The 21,849-nt window shown below is 33.4% G+C and overlaps 1 long non-coding RNA gene across 5 annotated transcripts in view; it reads right to left on the minus strand.

The window, feature by feature from the left end:
* LOC125275933 overlaps nt 1-21,849 on the minus strand; it is a 54,966-nt gene that overhangs the window by 30,062 nt on the left and 3,055 nt on the right. For 3 of the 5 annotated variants that reach the window (XR_007186551.1, XR_007186547.1, XR_007186548.1), the window contains 5 exons: nt 20,963-21,167; nt 9,842-10,098; nt 8,973-9,078; nt 4,087-4,184; nt 3,112-3,215 (listed from right to left, as the gene is read on the minus strand). This is a non-coding gene — a long non-coding RNA (uncharacterized LOC125275933). The remainder of the gene's footprint in view (nt 1-3,111; nt 3,216-4,086; nt 4,185-8,972; nt 9,079-9,841; nt 10,099-20,962; nt 21,168-21,849) is intronic. The other 2 variants (XR_007186549.1, XR_007186550.1) reach the window with 2 other exon arrangements.

Raw genomic sequence — 21,849 nt, forward strand, 5'->3', positions numbered from 1 at the left:
TTGTTGTTGTTGAGCTGTTAAAGCTCCGCCCTCTTCTGGAAAGGGGGCGGGAGCAGTAGCTCATTTGCATTTAAAGTGACGCACACAAAAATGGCGTGTTTTTGCTCACAACCCAAATAGAGGCAAATTTGTCAAGCTATAATAAATGATCTGTGGGTAGGGGTGTAACAATTCACTCGTTTTCTCGATGCATCGATTACAAATCCTGACGATGCATGCTTTTTTGAATCGTGAATCGTTTATTTCGGTCGATAATTGATGTAAAATGCAAAGAATTGGATTAATCGCGATACTATAGTGATTCAGTGCTTTAAAATATATAAGAATTAAATTACTACATGCACGAATTGATGAGACATTGTGCGCTGTCATCCATTAACCATTAACAACACTGACATGAGAGCGCGCGGTTTATCAATCAGATGCGTGTTAAAGTTGCGTTCGTTACTATAGCAACAGTAGAAACCACACGCGTTTTCTTTCACAATCACTTTAAGGAAAATGTTCCATATAAAGTGAATAAAGATGGCTTTTATAACTATTCCGTGAAGAAAAGTTAGTTTAAGATTAGTTGGGAAAGTGCATGATAGCATGTAAGCATTACCTGGCACACTTTAATAAGGTTGTGTAGCCTTTAACACTATCCTCCACTATAGTTAACATGAACTAGGCCTAAAAATACTTTTAAAGCCCTTTTAAAGTTTTGGCTTATGTAAATTTCCACAATAGGCTATTAAAATAAAGTTATGTTGCAACTAACTAAACTAACATGAACTAACATTAACAATGGACAAAAGGTTTTATTGTTTGTTCGTTTGTTTGTTTGTTACTTTCTGACCTCCTGAAGGCCACTGTGTAATTCACACCCTGACTAAGACACGTTGAGGGAAGCATTTTAATATCCCTATAAATGCATATTAAAATGCAGAATCAAATCGCATCGAATTTTAATGTGAATCGTCTCGAATCAAATCGTTCTGAATTTGCAAAAATCGTTCTTGAATCGAATCAAACACCTATGAATCGTGAATCAAATTGAATCGCTGTCTACCCAAAGATTCACAGCCCTATCTGTGGGGTATTTTGAACTGAAACTTCACAGACGCATTCTGGAGACACCAGAGACTTATATTACATCTTGTGAAAGGAGCATAATAGGTCCCCTTTAAAACACAGAACACATAAACATACGTAATCATTTAAAAGATTCATTTGAATGAACAATTTGAGCTGGTTCACCGAAATGAATCAAGCTCACCAACTCACTGAACACCTTTATACAACACATGAGAGGAAAACTAATCATCAAACTGCTCTGATGATATGATCTCTAAAAAGTCCCTAAAAATATTCACAATCTTAATTTTATAGCACCAGCAAAAGCATTGTGAAGATATACTGTGAACATGAGTGACTGTTTTTCTTCCAATTTAAGTTACAAAGGAAAATGTTTTTTGAAAGTCACTTAAACAAATTTCTTGCTTAAATTTACAGGGAATTTTTTTTTTTTTTAAATCCATCTGGCTGTGTGGTGATGAATATTCTATTCTATTCTATTCTATTCTATTCTATTCTATTCTATTCTATTCTATTCTATGATCACAGTGGTCAGGCTGATGATGTCACACCAGCTGATGTCTTAATGAAGCGATCGATTCAGCACAGTTCTTTATTTTCAGTAAAATAACTCGCTGCTAAATGAACGTGGAGATGTGTTGTGAGAAAAATAGTCAAGAGGTGACCACAAACCCTCCATCAGACACCAACACCATGACACCTCCACCAGCGAGAGGAATCCCCCAGCATGCACCTCACATATCTCATCACAGCCATCATCCTGCGCCCTCCTCCTCCTCTTCCTCTCCTTGCGCTCGAGCTCTCAGATGAGCTGTCATTAGGATGCAAGCCTCATATAGGTGTTAAACCACAGCGTTCCCCCTCTCTCTGTGTCAATCATTTTATCTATAAATATGTATCTGAACAGCAGGGTAAAGATCATAAAGGACAGATGTCAACAGGACCAGAGTGTTCTACAGAAGATGAGCGCATCGTTTATCTGGAAATGACTGGTTACAAACAACACAGTAACCAGCTAAATATATTAGGAGATTAAATTGAAGTTTTGCCAAATAAGAATGTGCTTACATGATAATATAATTAACATAAGAGAATATGACGGTAAGAAGATATGGTGTTTATATATATATATATATATATATATATATAGTGTACATATATATATATATATAGTGTACAGTTCTAAAACTTCTGGATTTATTTGAAATTTAAAAAGCGAAACTCACAAATGTTTTTGATGCCAATGAAATATTTTCAAGCGGTTTCAGCAATGGCCTACTGCAATATTTAATTTAAAACTATTATAAAAAAATATTTTATCATTCTTTTATCATTATTATATATGCAGCTCATAATAATTGGGAGACTACATGGAAAATATTTTTTACTTATTTTAAAGACTGATTGTCCAACTGCAGGAAATAAAGCAAACAAACTAATAATAAACAAATAATAAATAAATAAATTAATTAATTAATTAATTAATTAATAGATAAATAGGTAGGTAGGTAGATTAAATAAAATAATTTATATTTTGATAAACAGAAAAATAATAATTAAATAAAATAAAATAGTCACCAATCACAGGACCTAAACACTTTCACTTATTTATTGCAATTAGTGCTATCAAACGATTAATTGCATCCAAAATAAAAGTCTGTGTTTACATAATATATATGTGTGTACTGTGTACATATTTACACATTTTTATTTTATATATATATATATATAAAAAATGTATATATAATTTATATATATTTTATAAATAAATTATAAAGAAATAATTCATAAAGAAATATAAATATTTTATATATAAATACAAAATATTTTTTGTTAAATATGTACATGCATGTGTGTGTATTTATACATACATAATAAATATACACAGTACACACACATATATTATGTAAACACAGACTTTTATTTTGGTTGCGATTAATCACAATTAATCATTCAACAGCACTAATTGCTATAGAATATAAAAACTTAATGCTAATAACACACATTATGCATCAGCATCCAATATTCACTTACTCAGTAATTTCCACAACTCTTCCACGCTCAAAATTCCCTGAATCCTGATATTCCAAATTTTTCATGGCACTGAAGATGAAGCTTCTGTCTGAATACCATAAAAGCTAAAAGAAATGCAATCAATGAAATGTATTTAGTGATATTTTCGGTGCAAATCTAAGTGAGCTAAATCTGACAAAACCTTCATTTGGGGACATTTGGGAAGATCATCAACTGCAATATCCATTAATAAAGGATATTTAATGTTTTGAGTGTTTGTAATTACCTTTATTTAAAACAACACAAGTCTATGATATGATAGCTCAGTATGCATGTATGTGCATGAGTCTATATGTGTGTGTGTGTGTGTGTGTGTGTGTGTGTGTGTGTGTGTGGTGAAACAGCAGACAGATCAGGAGGTGATAATGAGCTCTAGTCATCGAGTGAGTGAGTGCTGTCACTCATTCTGTCCGTCACCAGCTCTGATCGGCCAAATGGGAAAGATCAAGCGCCTGGCGTGAGCAGACGGACACCCAGACCGCGCTGATGTCACATCCTGTGGCCCCCGGCCCTGTCATATGACTCAACGCCCCCTACTGAGGGCCCGAGAGGTCCCACACCACAGACACACACACTCTGTACTCGCACAAACTCATAGTAGTACAAATGTGCGCAAATACAGTCCATAATGACACACAGATGCAGGAACACAGACCAGCCACTTTACCATGGTAAAGATCACTGTATGAACTGCACAAACACACATGAAACTCTTATTTAGCTAATCTGATCAATGTAATATAACTAGAATGAAGCTACAGAAGATCATCAGGCCCAAATGAATTCAGTGATGTCTTGTTTTCCAGTACAAAGATCAAAACATTCTTAAATCAAGATGCAAGCAAAATTATATTTTTTTGCAGTGAACCAACAAATGTGAGGAAACATTTTGTAAGGAATCGAGCTGTAGGTAAAATCTAGAAAATCCATCTTTACCTACTGCATTAATTCCTGTCTTCAGCTCCATATAAAGGCATGAAACAGCAGATCTGTCCTGCGTCCGTCCGTCCGTCCACACTGATTTGAAGACTCGTCTGAAAAACAGAAAAACAGTGATGCCAACTGCATTTTACACTGTTTGATGCTTTATTGATCAGAAGTATAAATAAACAGACTAATATAAAGCAACACCAGATAAGATAAAATTGAAATCTCTAAATATGTTACTTATTAGACGGCTCTCTTGATTCTGTTTGGTGAATGGTGTAATTCTGTCAGATATTTGCATATAATGACTCCAAACTCTATAATTGAAACAATAAAATAATATATAAAATAAAGTTAAATAAATACATAAAATTAAAAACAATCAAAAGCTAAAACATAAAAATAAATAAAAAAAATAAAAAACAATCAAAATAAATAAATAAAATTAATAATCGATCAAATAAACTAAATAAATAAACATACAAATAAATAAATAAATAAATAAAAACAATCAAAAGGTAAACAAAAAATAAATATACAAAAATCAAAGATAAAACATAAAATTTGAAAAACAATTAAAAGATAAAACATAAAATAATAAATTAATAAAAAATAAAAATAAAACAAACTAAGTAAATAAACATAAATAAAAATACAAATAAATAAATCAATAAAATTAAAAATCAATCAAAAGATAAAACATAAATAAAAATTTAAAATCAATCAACAAACTAAATAAATAAACATATAAATAAAAATACAAATAAATATATCAATAAAATTAAAAATCAAAAGATAAAACAAAATAAATAAACAAAGATCAATCAAAAGATAAAAAAACATATATATAAATAAAATTAAAAATCAGTCAAAAGATAAACATAAAAATAATAAATAAATAAACAAATAAGAATATAAAATAAAAAATGAAAAAAAAAATTCTTAAAATATAAATAAATAAATAATCAAGCAAAATTTAAAATGAAAATAATTAATTAATTAATTAATTTTAAAAAATAGCAAAAAGAAACAATTAATAATGTTCTGCACTGCTATAAACACATGCTATTATTGTTTGAACAGTTTCCTTTGTTTCTATTAGATTCAGAGCAAATCTAAAGTCACTCTCTCTTTCTGCTCACATAATTCATAGATATTTACACTCAAATCAATATTTCATATCCATTTACTAACATATTATCCTGTTCCTGTATCTGGCAACACCAAGATCATGGGTTCGATTCCCAGGGGGGAAAAAAACACACACACACACACACACACACACACACACACACACTGATAAAATGCACCAGCCAAATCCAAAAAGTGAATGTAACGTAAATGTATTTGGTAAAACCGGTTATTGCAAACCTGAGACTTCACCGAAGCACTTTCTCTTTCAGAGTTTTCGTCTGATGCACATGATTCTGTAATACTTTCTCTCAAGTACATATGAGGAATCGAGCTCATTATGGACTCTGGAGATGTGTCTATTCATTAGCTTCAAAAGGGTGTCATGCACATGAATTATGCTAACAGGATCTAATTAGCAGATGCAAATGAGGTTAGTCAAAATTGTAGAGAAAAGACAGAAGAAAAGCTCCATGGGATAGTTGGAGCGCCACAGCTCACGACCGCCCCCACGCTGGGCACCAAATGTGATGGTTCGCCCCTGCTGCTCTCCCTTACAGGAGACAGGACCGAACCATAAACACGGGCGAAGGGGGGCGAAGGGTTCGACATGGAGGAACTCAACTCGACAAAGAACGGAACGAGGTCGAGCGCAGCGCACATCCCAGAACATCTCACTGGAAATAAATAAATAAATAAATGGATAAATATAAAAATGGACATTTAAATAAATAAATAAATAATATAAATTAAATAAATAAAAGTTAAGTTAAATCAATTAACTTAATTATTTTTATTATTATTTAATCAAAATAAACTAAAATAAAATAACATAAATAAACCTGCTAACATAATAAAAACATTTGCAATGAGCTCAATATTTCAATTAATTAATTTAATTAAGTAATTAATATAAAAATAAAATATAAATATAAATAAATAAATAAATAAATAAATATGTTAATGGCTGAATGGATGGACATTTAAATAAATAAATTATACAAATATAAATTAAATAAAAGTTAAGTTAAATAAATTTAATTAATTATTTTGTTATTAATATTTAAAAATTTATCAAAAATAAAATAAATAAACCACAGCAAACATAAATAAACCTGCTCATATAGTAAAAAAAAAAAAAAAAAAAAATATATATATATATATATATATATATATATATATATATATATATATATATATATATATATATATATATAAGTAATTAACATAAAAATAAAATTTCACACAAATAAATAAATAAAATAAATGGCTGGCTGGAAAAATGTGAACAAATAAATTATATAGATATAAATTAAATAAATTAAATTAAATTTAAGTTAAATAAATTAAATAATTGTATTATTATTATTTAAAATCAATCAAAAATAAAATAAAATAAAAAAAACATAGCAAACATAAATAAACATGCTCATATAATAAAACATATAGTTTTTATTTACATCATAGTTATTAATATAAAAATAAAATTTCATAAAAATAAATAAATATTGTGAATGGCTGGATGGATAGATGTCTGAATAAATAAATTTTATAAATATAAATTAAATAAATAAAGGTTAAGTTAAATTAATTATTTTCACATTTTTTTTATTCACATTTTTTGATTAATTATTTTATTTACATTTTATTATTCATTATTATTAATAAATACAGTTTATTTTTTAAATATATATTTTTTTTAAATAAACCATAACAAACATAAATAAACCTGCTCACATAATAAAATCATTTACACTCAACTCAATATTTAATAAAATTTTATATTAAAAAATAAAATAATAAATTTAAAAATAATAAATAAAATTTAAAAATAAAAAAATCAATATAAAATAAAAAAAGAAGAAACATACAATTAAGGAGTGTTCATGGCAATAAACACAAGCTACTATTGGTTGAACAGTTTCAGAGCTGATCTAAAGTCACATCGTAAATCTTGGAACATTTCGCAGGAGCTGATGGAACTCCGGAATCCGGATGCGAGAAGAACTCGCCCACCAGCGCCTGCCATTATGACATCAGTGGGCCCGGCTCCAGGCTGCTGGCACGGCCGGGAAGAGCTGCTTGCCTTCTGGCCTGCCCAGGATGGGTGCGTGCTGACGGCAGGGCCGGGGTCAGAGCCCTCTCGGCCCAAGAGCGAAGGTGCGCGAGGGTGAGCTCGGCGCGGACGCGACACGAGGGCAGGACGGGAGGTTTGACCCCTCGTCGGGAACGTCGGGAGGGCAGTGACCGTGGATAAACGCACACAGCGAGACTGTGGCTACCCTTCCTGTGACCGACAGGGCCGAGAAAGCATGCCAGCATGTGTGTGTGTGTGTGTGTGTGTGGCCGTCATCGTTGAGTGAGCGCGGCGTGTGTGTGCAGTGCCAGGTTACCACATGAAGGTGAAATCAGTAATGCAGCTGATACAAACACAAACACGCTGAATGGACGAGAACTTCACCACTGTTACAGACACAGTCAAACACAGTCGGGTCACACAATACACCAAATATTCAATCAACTCATTTCACAAGAGTTTGCGTCAAATGGCACTGAGAGGTTGAGAATGTAAAAAAATTCATAAATAACATAATAAAATAAAATAAAATAAAATCCAAAAATTAACTTAAAAAATAAAAATATAAAAAATAAAAATTACATTAAATTAAAAAATAAAAATATGAAAAATAATAAAATAAAATAATAAAATAATATAAAATAAAATAAAATAAAATATTTTTCCCCCTACCTATGGCCCAAGATGCTGGGAAATAAAGTAAAACAAAACAAAACAAAACAAAACAAATAATTAACTTAAAAAATAAAAATATAAAAAAATAAAAATTAAATTAAATTAAAAAATTAAAATATGAAAAATTAAAATAAAATAATAAAATAAAATAAAATAAAATAAAATAAAAATAATAAAATAAAATAAAATAAAATAAAATAAAATAAAATAAAATAAAATAATTGGTTTCCCTACCTATGGCCCAAGATGCTGGGGAAAAAAATAAAAAATAAATGAAAAAATTAACTTAAAAAATAAAAATATAAAAAATAACAATAAAATAAAATAAATAAAAAAAATAAAATAAAAGAAATTTAAAATAAAATAAAATGAAACAAAATAAAATAAAATGAAACAAAATAAAAAAAAAAAATAAATAAATAAAATAAAATAAAATAAAATGTTTAATTAAATTAAATTAAAAAATAAAAATAGAAATAAAACAAAATAAAAAATTAAATTTAATTAAATTAAAAAATAAAAATAGAAAAAAAATAAAATAGAAAATAAAATAAAATTAAATTAAAAATAGGAAAATAGAAAAAATAATAAAATTAAATAAAAAAATTAAATAAAAAAAAATTAATTTAAATTAAATTAAATTTAATTTAATTTAATTAAATAAATAAAACAATTAATTTCCCTACCAATTGCCCAAGATGCTGGGATAGGCTCCAGCATTGGAAAAGTGGTTTGAAATGAAATGAAATGAAATATGCTAAATGAACTAGAACATCTAAATATTCAATATGCAAATAGTAATAAATTAAATATAATACAATATATAATATAAATAAATATTAATATATAAAACAATATATAATATAAAAAAAACGTAATGAATAAATAAATATAAATTAAAATTTAAAATCAATCAAAAATAAAACAGGAATAAAACAGGAAGTTTTGTTTTTAATAGCCAACAGCCCATATTTTCCATTTACATGGTTCACAGTCATGAATCGCTACTTACTATTGCTAGCTGATGGCAGGTGTATCGGGGGAGGGGTATTCTCGTTCTGATTGGACAGAAATCTGCGTGGTGCAGGATGACTCATCAGTCAGTTTGATCCATTTCTCTACAAGAGAAAAAAAATATGTGTTAAATACTGAAATATAATTGTCAAATTTCACTAGCATGTAGTGGCACTCAAAGATAAAAGAAAATACTCTAACTAACACTGATGTTCACTCTGAGAGCAAAACTTCTGAATGATGGGCCAATGAAATTCTGTTGTGGGCGGGGCTAAAAAACTATTCCATTAACATGGAAGAGATTAAAACTGACAAGATTACAAGATGAAGGATTACAAGCATCAAGGATTCTGTCATTTATAGTGTCTAAAACTCGTGGCCTACAGGCAGGTTATTGAAAATAGGGACTAACTCCAGATATGAAGCAACTTTGGGATATTACTGTGCATGTCAACATAGTCATAACGTTCAGGAGGAGAATGAGTAAAAACACAAAATGAATATTTTCAACTTCATACCCTAATCAAACCATTTATTGTAAAGTGTAACCATTAATCCTTAAAAACCAAACATAATACATTTACAAGTAGCTCATGTTTCATATGCTGTGCAAGCAGAAATTCACAAATATGAACCTGAACATCATTAAGCTTCATTTTTAGTTTCTCACTCACTTTAAAGTCCAGGTCAAAAGAGTCAAGTCGCCCTTATTTCTATAGCGTTTATGTTTCAAAGCAGCTTTACAGTGAAAAACAGGAAAATAAAGATGCAAACAGAGTTCATTTCCACTGTAAAGCCGCTCAATAGTGTCAGTGCTCAGCTGAAAAGTCAGTTCAGTGTTGATTCAGATTGAAAAGAGTCCCGCACCTTCAAGACTGTGTGTTATTCTGCTGTGTAGATGTGGCTCGGGTCCATGGCTTCAGGGCATCATGTGACAGAAGATCAGACTACAGCAGCGAGAGTCTCAGTGGATGAGTCACAGCGCTGAGCCGCAGGTGGGTTGAAGGTTCTGGTCACCCACACACCTCTAGATCAGTTCACTTAACCAGGATTCACCACCACAGGTGAACCAACACTGCACACATGACTGCACAGAAAGGTCAACTAACCACGGGCACACATACCTGCTCAACAACACACACACACACACGCAGAGATGCATATGATTTATCACATTTTATTAATTACGTAACACCTTATCTTAATACCTTTTTATTGCTATTTGTAACATTTTATGTTTCTTTTTCTTCATTACTTGTTTTATGTATAATGCTTTGGCATGTGCACACTCACATGCAGGAACTTTCTGTTGTTTTATATTTATTATGCATAATTATATGTCACATTTTGTGTGTAAAAACAAACATTAAAAAAAAAAAAAAAAAAAAAAAAAAGGATGCAAGCATTTGCTGCTACATTTTCTCATACTTTTAATGGACATTTTGGACACATATTCACACAAGCACATCACACGATTATCATTCAGCATGTCAAATGTTTACACTTAATGTGCAGGTTAGTTATAAATCACTTAACCACACCTCAGTGTTTCTTCTGAACAAACGTCTTTAAAACAGAACATCTGAGACGCATGCTTAAAAAGACAAAAATATGCTTATATCCAATATATTATCTGGAATATCAGTCCAGTGCATCTTGTTTTAAGGATGTTTGCTGGATTTCCTTATAATTTACTCACCTCCATGTCATCCAAGATGTTTTTATGTCTTCATTCAAAAAGAAATGAAGGAAAACATTCCAGGATTTTTCTCCATATAGTGGACTTCACTGGGGTTCAACGGGTTGAAGGTCCAAATGTCAGTTTCAGTGCAGCTTCAAAGCGTTCAGACGAGGAATAAGGGCCTTATCTAGAGAAACCATCAGCAATTTTCTAAAAAAAAATAACATTTATATACTTTTTAACCACAAATGCTCGTCTTGCACTGCTCTGTGATGCGCCACTCATTACGTAATCATGTTGGAAAGCTCACGCATGGCGTGATGTAGGCGGAAGTACCGATCCAGTGTTTACAAAGCGAACATGCAAAGACTAAGTCAAATGGCCTTTAAAAAAAAGGTAAAACAATCGCGGTACTTCCGCCTACGTCACACGTGACCTTTCCAACATGATTACGTAATGAGTGGCGCATCACAGAGCAGTGCAAGACGAGCATTTGTGGTTAAAAAGTATATAAATTTTACTTTTTTTAGAAAATTGCTGATGGTTTCTCTAGATAAGACTCTTATTCCTCGTCTGCAGAGCCGGCCCTCCCTATAAGCGAACTAAGCAGCTGCTTAGGGCCCCGCCGCCACCAGGGGGCCCCCAAGAGCAAATTAAATGACAGCTTGATTTTGACATTGCACAAACTATCAGTTGCAGTTCTGACGCATCCGTCTCAATACTGTAAAACTTGACGTTTATTTGCAACATATGCTACACTCACTCACAGGACACTGCACTTATTCGCAATCACAAAAGTTCATTATTTTCATGTGCTTTAAAGTTTAAAGCATTGCTGGGTTAAACATTTCATTCGCGTTTTGTTCTTAACCAGAAGCACGCGCGCACACTAAAAGCCTGTCAAACAGCCTCCGATTAGTGGACTTTATCTTTTGCATCTGCACTAATACTGTCATATACACAGAGTTGGTTATGTCTAAAGTGAAAGTAATCAGTTGAGAGAAAATCGGATGCGTTCCGGTCTTAAAGAAACAGAAGCCTAAAGCCCCGGGTATAGGCCTACTTCACTTTCAGTAATAGTAAACATGCTGTCCTTGTCCTTAAAGGGATAGTTCACCCAAAAATGAAAATTCTGTCATCATTAATTTTACTCACTCTCATATTGTTCCAAACCTGTATTAATTTTATTTCTTCTGCTGAACACAAAATAAAATAAGATATTTTGAAGAATGTGGGCATAACCAAACAGTTGGTGGCTTTTTCAAAATATCTTCTTTTATTTTGTGTTCAGCAGAAGAAAGAAACTTTGTAACAATATGAGAGTGAGTAAATGATGACAGAATTTTCATTTTTGGGTGAACTATCCCTTTAATGTTAATAATATATTTATTATTGTTATCTTCAGTTCTTACAGGTCCATCTAAACTGTTCATTTTATGTAATTATTTAAGTATTTATTTAAACATTGTCCATTCTATACATTTACATTTATTTTTTATATAAAAAGATACTGTTTATCATAAGTTATTTGAACCAAGGGGCCCCCAAATGAAATTCTGCTTAGGGCCCCATCAAAGCTAGGGCCGGCCCTGCTCGTCTGGGATCATGTAGAGCTCTTTGAAGCTGCACTGAAACTGACATTTGGACCTTCAACCCGTTGAACCCCAGTGAAGTCCACTATATGGAGAAAAATACTGGAATGTTTTCCTCAAAAACCTTCATTTCTTTTCCACTGTAGACATAAAAACATCTTGGATGAAATGGGGGTGAGTAAATTATCAGGAAATTTGAATTCTGAAGTGAACTAATCCTTTAAGACAAGCATTTTTGCAGTGTAAACAAACTCTCTCAAATAATTAATTATTAAACTGCAAGACGTAACAAAAGTCTCACTTGCATCATGAGATACCTGTGAACATGCATGTAATTCCTGTAACTGTGTAACTCTGTGATGTTGTCTGGTTTTCACACTGAGAATTCTCACCCTTTTGCTCTGAACGTTACAGGCTACAAGAAACAGACATGCAGTTCAATAGAAATGCAATTCACTCCACTAATTCATTGACAAATCTGTCTGATGAATGAACGTACATTTCCCCCAGGCCAGTTTGTGTGTTATTACTGTTTGTTTACTGTCTTTTTATATTGTATAGTGTTATGCATGCCTGATGATAGAACTACTAGTTAATGTAGCCCCATCTGTGTGGTGTCTCCATATCAAAACAATCATTGTTCGATGATTCACACTTTGGTGGACATCACCATCTCATAGAATGCATTGTTTGCTTGTTATATTAATCAGAGCTTATAGGCTCACAAACAAAGAAACTGCACCTTTCTTATTGGTCAAGGCAAAACTCCAGGGGTATGACTTCTGTTGAACTTAATAGCTAACATTCGAGTAACTTCAAGTGAGACCTCATCCAGCCCCAGGCCTCATCTCCAGCCATGCCCAACTTCCTCCACTACAACAGAGTCAAACTAACAGCGCAAGTTTATCATCGTTTCTTCATTCAATGTGGAAGAAATCGATTGCAACTTCAGCCCGTTGAATGGAACTATCAAGACTTTCTCTCAAGACTGTATCCGGACGCTCTTCAACAGCTAAAGCAAATGCAAGTATCGTACGATATACTAAATCGCTGTTTAGATATTAGTTAAAGTTGTGAACCCTTTGTTAACAAAGGAGCTTTGTAGTGAGAAACTGATGGTTGTTTCAGCTGGTTAAATGACTCTTTTCATAGCTTCATTCACTTCCACTCTCCCATTTCCCATGTATGTGTGATTGATTCGATTAACTGATCCAAATATTTATAATTAATTATAACGAGCTATGATTAATTATTCATATTTCTCTTTTGAGATCATTTGCTACAACTGTATGTGCTATTGTGTAAATGTGCGTGTATGCATCAGATGTGAGGGGTGAACATGAACAGGCAGAGTGAAAATGAAAGCACAGATTTGTGGTGTTCAATGCAGCCCACCACAAATGTTGCGCGCCCTCTCTCTCTCTTTCTTTCTCTTTCTCTTGTTTTGTTGCCCGGTCGTCTTAACACCTCCCACTCAGGTTTAGAGGCTCGGTGACCTCATGTAGGACTCCCCCTCGCGCGGGCGGAGGGTGAAGGTGTGATTTCTGAGCTGATTGATGCTTCTGCATTCGACTCGAGCTCAGGAGCCATTCTTATTCATCACACACGCATCAGGACGACATGACGTGTTGAGCGTTGCCAGGAGGGCCCGTCCCAGCCGCCAGCCCTCACTTTTACAAAGGCTTTTCTCAAGTACCCAAACACACCCACACGCTTTAAACAGACGCTAGATTCAGCACAGAAGCCTCTTGTTATTAAGAGGCAATAATAAAGTTCTGCTTCTGGTGTTTTGGTTTCTGGCTTCTTTAAAGCATCAAAGGGTTTAACAAAACTACAGAATAAAGGTCAACTTAAAAAGGTCTTTAATTCATCTCCTTATCTGACATTTTTCAACTCTAAACTGTCTTAATAATCAATAATTGGATAATATGGATAATATAATAATCCTCAATATTGATATAATCCTCAATATATGGATTGCATTGATAATATTTCTCCACATATGTATTGCATTGATAATAATCCTCAATATATGATTGCATTCATAATAATCCTCAATATGCATTGATAATATTCCTCAATATATGGAATGCATTGATAATAATCCTCAATATATGGATTGCATTGATAATAATCCTCAATATATGATTGCATTCACAATAATCCTCAATATATAGAATGCATTGATAATATTCCTCAACATATGGATTGCATTCATAATATTCCTCAATATATGGAATGCATTGATAATATTCCTCAATATATGGAATGCATTGATAATATCCCTCAATATATTGATTGCATTGATAATAATCCTCAATATATGACTGCATTCACAATAATCCTCAGTATATAGAATGCATTGATAATATTCCTCAATATATGGATTGCATTCATAATAATCCTCAATATATGGAATGCATTGATAATAATCCCAATATATGGATTGCATTGATAATATTCCTCAATATATGATTGCATTCACAATAATCCTCAATATATGGAATGCATTGATAATATTCCTAAATATATGGAATGCATTGATAATATTCCTCAATATATGGAATGCATTGATATTATTCCTCAACATATGGATTGCATTCATAATATTCCTCAATATATGATTGCATTCACAATAATCCTCAATATACGGAATGCATTCATAATAATCCTCAATATATGGAATGCATTCATAATAATCCTCAATATATGGAATGCATTGATAATATTCCTCAATATATGATTGCATTCACAATAATCCTCAATATATGGAATGCATCGATAATATTCCTAAATATATGGAATGCATTGATAATATTCCTCAATATATGATTGCATTCACAATAATCCTCAATATATGGAATGCATTGATATATTCCTCAACATATGGAATTGCATAATATCCTCAATATATATTGCATCACAATTCCTCAATATATGGAATGCATTCATAATAATCCTCAATATATGGAATGCATTCATAATATTCCTCAATATATGGAATGCATTCATAATATTCCTCAATATATGGAATGCATTGATATTATTCCTCAACATATGGATTGCATTCATAATATTCCTCAATATATGGAATGCATTGATAATATTCCTCAATATATGGATTGCATTCACAATAATCCTCAATATATGGAATGCATTGATAATATTCCTCAATATATGGAATGCATTCATAATATTCCTCAACATATGGATTGCATTCATAATAATCCTCAATATATGGAATGCATTGATAATATTCCTCAATATATGATTGCATTCACAATAATCCTCAATATATGGAATGCATTGATAATATTCCTCAATATATGGAATGCATTGATAATATTCCTCAATTTATGGAATGCATTGATAATATTCCTCAATATATGGATTGCATTCACAATAATCCTCAATATATGGAATGCATTGATAATATTCCTCAATATATGGAATGCATTGATATTATTCCTCAACATATGGATTGCATTCATAATATTCCTCAATATATGGAATGCATTGATAATATTCCTCAATATATGGATTGCATTCACAATAATCCTCAATATATGGAATGCATTGATAATATTCCTCAATATATTGACTGCATTGATAATATTCCTCAATATATTGATTGCATTGATAATATTCCTCAATATACAGATTGCACTGATAATATTCCTCAATATATGGATTGCATTGATAGTAATCCTCAGTATATGGATTAATATTCCTCAATATATGATTGCATTCATAATAATCCTCAATATATGGAATGCATTGATAATATTCCTCAATATATGGAATGCATTGATAATATTCCTCAATATATGGAATGCATTGATATTATTCCTCAACATATGGATTGCATTCATAATATTCCTCAATATATTGATTGCATTGATAATAATCCTCAATATATGGATTGCATTAATAATAATCCTCAATATATGGAATGCATTGATAATATTCCTCAATATATTGACTGCATTGATAATATTCCTCAATATATTGATTGCACTGATAATATTCCCCAATATATGGATTGCATGTTTTGCACATTTAACTTCTATGAATTGCATGTTTCACAAACACATTTAATTATCATTAAAAATATGAAGTGCATGAATTGCATTGCATGTTTAAAGGCAGGGTAGGTAAGAAATTTTGTTCCAAATTTGTTTAAACTTTCTATATATATACATGCATAATTAAAATGTAAGAACTCTGATAAAAAGAGTATAAAAATCGAGTGACTCTAGACCGTTTAATCTGTATTAAACACAGCTCATTATTTCCATCCGGGACGAAACATAGGATTGGCTTAGGCGGCTGTCACTCTCTCGCAACCATGGCAACCACCCTTTTGCCACACATGACCTGCCCACTTGCGCGCGCACGTTTGATTTGGGGAATTCAAGAGGCATGGATCCTAGGAATACCAAAACAATGGCAGAGAAACAGCAAGCAAAATTCACAGTACCGGCCTATGCAGTTAGTGAAGGCAAACCAGGCAAAAAAGGAAGACAGTAACAGTACAAGAAAAGGCAATGAACAAAAAGTCTTTGGATAAACAAAGAAATAAAACGCGAGTTAATATCGGCGTGGCTCTCCAGCGATGGCGAGAACTAAGGGAACTCAAGGGGCTGAAAAGTGACTCCTTGATGGCTTTATTTCTGCTGGACAGGTAAATCTTTCTTTTTGTATTTTGATCATACATATTTTTTTGTTTATTTTTCATGAAGCATGTGTCATTAGCACACGTAGCTGCGTAATATAGCTAACATAACATTACTTAGCGAGCCGTAGTAGAGACGTAGGCCTAGCTCAAGATGATAGCTATAGTGTTGAATTGTGCATAATTTTGCTTTAGATAACTAAATACATATTTAACAGATAGTAGGCCTAACGTTACTCCGCATCTAGGAACTTTTCTTAGAACTATATTTACCCTCTGTCTAACTCTTTTACCATGTTCACCTGTAAGCTTACCTGCACGTTTTTTTTCGCCTTTGTTTTGTTTTTATATTCTCTACCTATGTTTACTGTCTTTATCTTGTATCTGTGTGTGTCGTACACACTTTGTTGTATATGTGTGTTATTATTTTGTGTCTGCAATGCAGTTGTGAGTTGATATTTGAGTGTATGTTACTCTGTTTATCTGTAGAACAACGTATATGTTATGAATCTTACACGAAATTCATCTTCATCACAGTGTAAATGATGGTAATGGAAAAACGTGTATCATGCAACCTGTTTTTAGCTTTGCCTTATAGATAACTAACTCGTTAGCGAATTAAATTATGTTTATCTTCATAATTATAAAGTTATTTTTATTACATGTGATTCTGACATGATGTCACTACATGCACTGTGCTCCTTCCTCTCCGCTCGTCTCAGGTAAATAATGCGTCTTCCAGCTCAGTGGTCGGAGTCGCGCGTTCATGCGTTTTGGGGGCGTGGCTTTGGAAGGAGCCCAGAAGGGAGGGGGTGGAGTGAATGGAAATAATGAGCTGTCTTTAAAACAGTCGTGAGAGGTCTACAGACACTCGATTTTTATACTTTCTTTTTCAGAGTACTTACATTTTAAATATGTATTGATATATAAATAAAGTTTAAACAAATTTTGAAAAAAAAGTTTTTTATACATTTTTTACCTACCCTGCCTTTAAGGATGTAAATAGATTTAATTGTTGATTGATTTCACGTTAACCTAAATTATTGTATAGTTACTCACATTTTATGACAATTAATATAAACAAATGTGACTTGACTTGATTAGTATCAGACCTAATAGCAGACATCTTTTCTAGTGTGTTTTCTGTAATACTGATGATAAAGATACGCATGCAAAATGATCTTTGCACTCCCAAAAAGAATGAAATTATCCTGCCAACCATCTCTGAATCTCTGTGTCTGATTCAATCTAGTGTAGTTGTGCATGAACACCTGAATAAGCAACATGTCTTTCTCTCTATGTGTGCCTGTCATGTGTGTGTGTGTGTGTTGCTGTGCGTTTAAAAACACATGCGGTTTGTGGGTAAAGGAGAATCTGGGGGTTGCTACACAACAGATTTGTATTGGAGAAAAAAAAGGACATTAACACCAGGTCTGAGTCCAAACTGGGCCGGCTGTTTCTAGGCTGAGAGGTCCAAATCCTACAAGCCAAGACCTCTCCCTCTCTCTCTTTATCTCTCTCACAGGCAGCATGTTCAGGGAAGATCGCATGTGTCTGGACTCCCGTCATGGCTAACCTACAAGCACAGAAGGAAACGCAAACACCCAACAGACGATCCAAAGCAACACACTCCTGTCATGTGCTGGTGGAATTTCCCCACAGCAGCTGATCTGAGAACAGCCTGGACTTTCTCATGCGGATTTGACTTTGCTGGTGGGGCAGCGATTAGTAGTCGTGTTTCAAAGGACGACGTTAAGTTGTATAGTTTGGTGAGCTGAGATGCATCAAATTAAACGGAAAGTTTAGAGGCATATTCAGATTCTGAGTGCCTTGATTTGCGGGTGGATGGATGGATGGATGGATGGATGGATGGATGGATGGAGGGATGGATGGAGGGATGGATGGAGGGATGGATGGATGGAGGGATGGAGGGATGGATGGATGGGGTGTGTGTGTGTGTGTGTGTGTGTTGAACGGGGTCTGTTTATCAGGAGTGCCTGCTGTCACCGGGCCTGTTGGGTGTGTGTATGTGGCTGCTGGAGACCCATCTGATCAGCGTCTGATACTGATCTGAGTCCAGTCGACAGGAGGCCCGTCCAGACTGTTTTACACCATCTCAGATAAATACACAGACCTCTTCTGTCCTGCACCTTCAATATTGAGATTCTCCTCATCAAAGACCAGCGATTCGCCAAGGAAAACGCCACTGATGACAAAGACGTCTATAAATGAAAATATGCTATGTTGGGATGTAGCAATATGGAAAATTGGACCTATACTGAAAATCATGTTATAATATCAGATAATTAAACAATACATCAACGGCAGCTGTCACAGGCGAGAAGAGCAATCTAAATGGACCGTCCCATTTAACAACGCTCGGTCCAATCGTCGTGAACTATAAAAGCTTGGCCTTCAAAGTATGCAGCCTCTGAATTGGGATGCAGTTATAATGTGAATAGAGGTGATGTGAGACACTTTCTGATCATGTGTCATTGGCGTTATGTTAATATATGAATACAAATAGCTCAGCCCCTCATAAGATACCTGTACCCGTTTAAAGTTCCCCTATAGTGCTATTTCAAAAGTTCCTCATTTTGTTTTGGAGTCTCCTACAACATGCATCCAAGGTCAAAAAACACTGTAATCGGCTCTTTTCTCACAATGTCTGAAACGGTTCGATCAAGGATTCAGAACCTGGAGGAGAACCTGCTCAGCTCTGATTGGTCAGATGGCCCAGTCTGTTTTGATTGGTCGACCAATATGGTCATATGTGAATTTCAACACTTCCTCAGCACAGTAAACTAGAGGTGCACCGATGTATCAGCCACCGATATTTATCGGACAATTTCTGAGCAATTTAAAACCATCCCTAGCTATAGCATGAAAAAAGGCTGATATAACAAACATAAGCTGTGTCTCATTTCGAAGCCTGCATCCTCCAGAGGTCGCATTTGTCGGCCGCATACGTCATAAAAGATGTCTTATTTCAGAACAGTAACCATTCTAAAATTGACCGTTATTCCTAGTCAAGCGTAAATTGTTGCAATTTCTTAACGACTTTGGAACGTACTGGTCAGATTACTGAAATGAAGCAGCTTTACGGCTGACAAATGCGACCTCCGGAGGACGCAGCCTTCGAAATCTTAAATGAACGTAAACAGCCGAGAAACAAAATGCATGTGTAACAGTATATTGGATCCGTGCAGCTCTTAAAGTGACAGCAGCCTAATATTCCTGCTGCGCCGCTGTCTGCGTTCAAAATAAATCGCTCACTATTCATGTCTAAATAACTTTTGTAACTTTAATAAGGATTAATATGTATTTAATTTATACAGTGAAGTTGTTATACAGTGATTTGTTTACTTTATTTCAATACCTGAAAACTACTATTAAACCTACCTAAAAAGCACTGTTTATTTCATATGTATCTTTGGCCTGCTGAATGTTAAATGGATCCAATCCATGTTCATTACAAATTATTTGTTGATGCAGCAATAGACTAGCTAGTGTAACTTAATGAATGTGTTTTTGAGCTTTGCTAATAAGAAAGCAAGTGACAATTATCGGTATCAACCAATAATTGTTTGTTATAATCGGTATTATATCAGCCCAAAAAAATCATTTCAGGCAGTTCAGAGACAATAAATGCACTTTGATCTTTAAAACTTTGCAGACCTTTTCCATTCACAAACAGCTCTATTACACACTACATAAAAGGGAACATCCCAAAAAGCATAATAGGGGCAGTTTAAATAACTAAAGATCACACAGAATCCACTGAAACACAAGCATTGCTTGTATTCACCCAAGCCCTCTTATTTCCACAATCAGTTCAACTGACACAAGCGCGCTGGTTTCACATCTCTAGACAGACAGACAGAGACCTGGGATTCCCCGCACGTGTCTCCCTCTCTCTGTGGGGTCAGTTTTAAAGCAATAAACATGTCGACATAAGCAGCATATGCCTGAGTAGGCTGAGAGTCAGAGAGATGTGTGTGTGTGTTTCATAGCGAAAGGTGTAAAAACCTCTGACTCACAGAGACGGGCCTGAGCGCGGCTGCTCCTGCGCTGAACTGCTGTGGAGAACTGCGTCCGCTCGCTGTCCCGAAGAAAGAGAGAGAGAGAGCCTCGAAATGCAGTTTCTGAGTCAGAGCTGGAGATGTGATAAAAGCCCTGCTTGTTCCCGGATAACAGCACTCGTGGGCCGCCGCCGGACCGCATGCGGGAGTCACCGCGTGACCCCTCCAAAGTGCACATACACACACACACACACACACACACAGAGAGAGAGAGAGGGAATAACCTTAGTTAATCTCAGCCAATTAACACATTATTCTCAAAACACACTGACTGATTTCAAAACAGCATCCACTCTTACTATTTCTGCAATATTTAGTATGCAAACACTGCATAGCATGCAAATGTTCTGCAAAAATGTTCCTTGCCAAAACCAAAAAGTGCAGTATGCAAATAATGATGTATCCGACAATGCAATGTGCTCAACTTGCTCTTTTTCAGATTAGTGTTATTTTAGAATCATTGATTATACTAAATTATTAAATATTTTTATATATTTATTTAAATATATACATATTGTATAACAAAATATAAAAAAATATAAAATATAAATAACAAAAATATATTTTTGTATTTTACATTCTTATTTTTATTTTAGTTTTTGTTCCTTTTATTCGTTTTTTTTTAAATATAGCTATATAGTTTTTATTGATTTTATTTCTGTTTTAATTATTTTAATACATCAAGTTAAACTAAATGATTTTTTTAAATATTTTAATTATTTCAGTTAATATTTATTTTATTTAAAAATGTTTTTATGGTTTTAGTCTTAGTTAACGAACTAGAAATAATTACAGCTGTGATTTTGACACATAATTTATTCAGACTGAGAAAAGTTCAGATTTTA

The sequence above is a fragment of the Megalobrama amblycephala genome, linkage group LG9 (genome assembly GCF_018812025.1).
Source record: "Megalobrama amblycephala isolate DHTTF-2021 linkage group LG9, ASM1881202v1, whole genome shotgun sequence".
Classification (NCBI taxonomy): Eukaryota; Metazoa; Chordata; class Actinopteri; order Cypriniformes; family Xenocyprididae; genus Megalobrama; species Megalobrama amblycephala.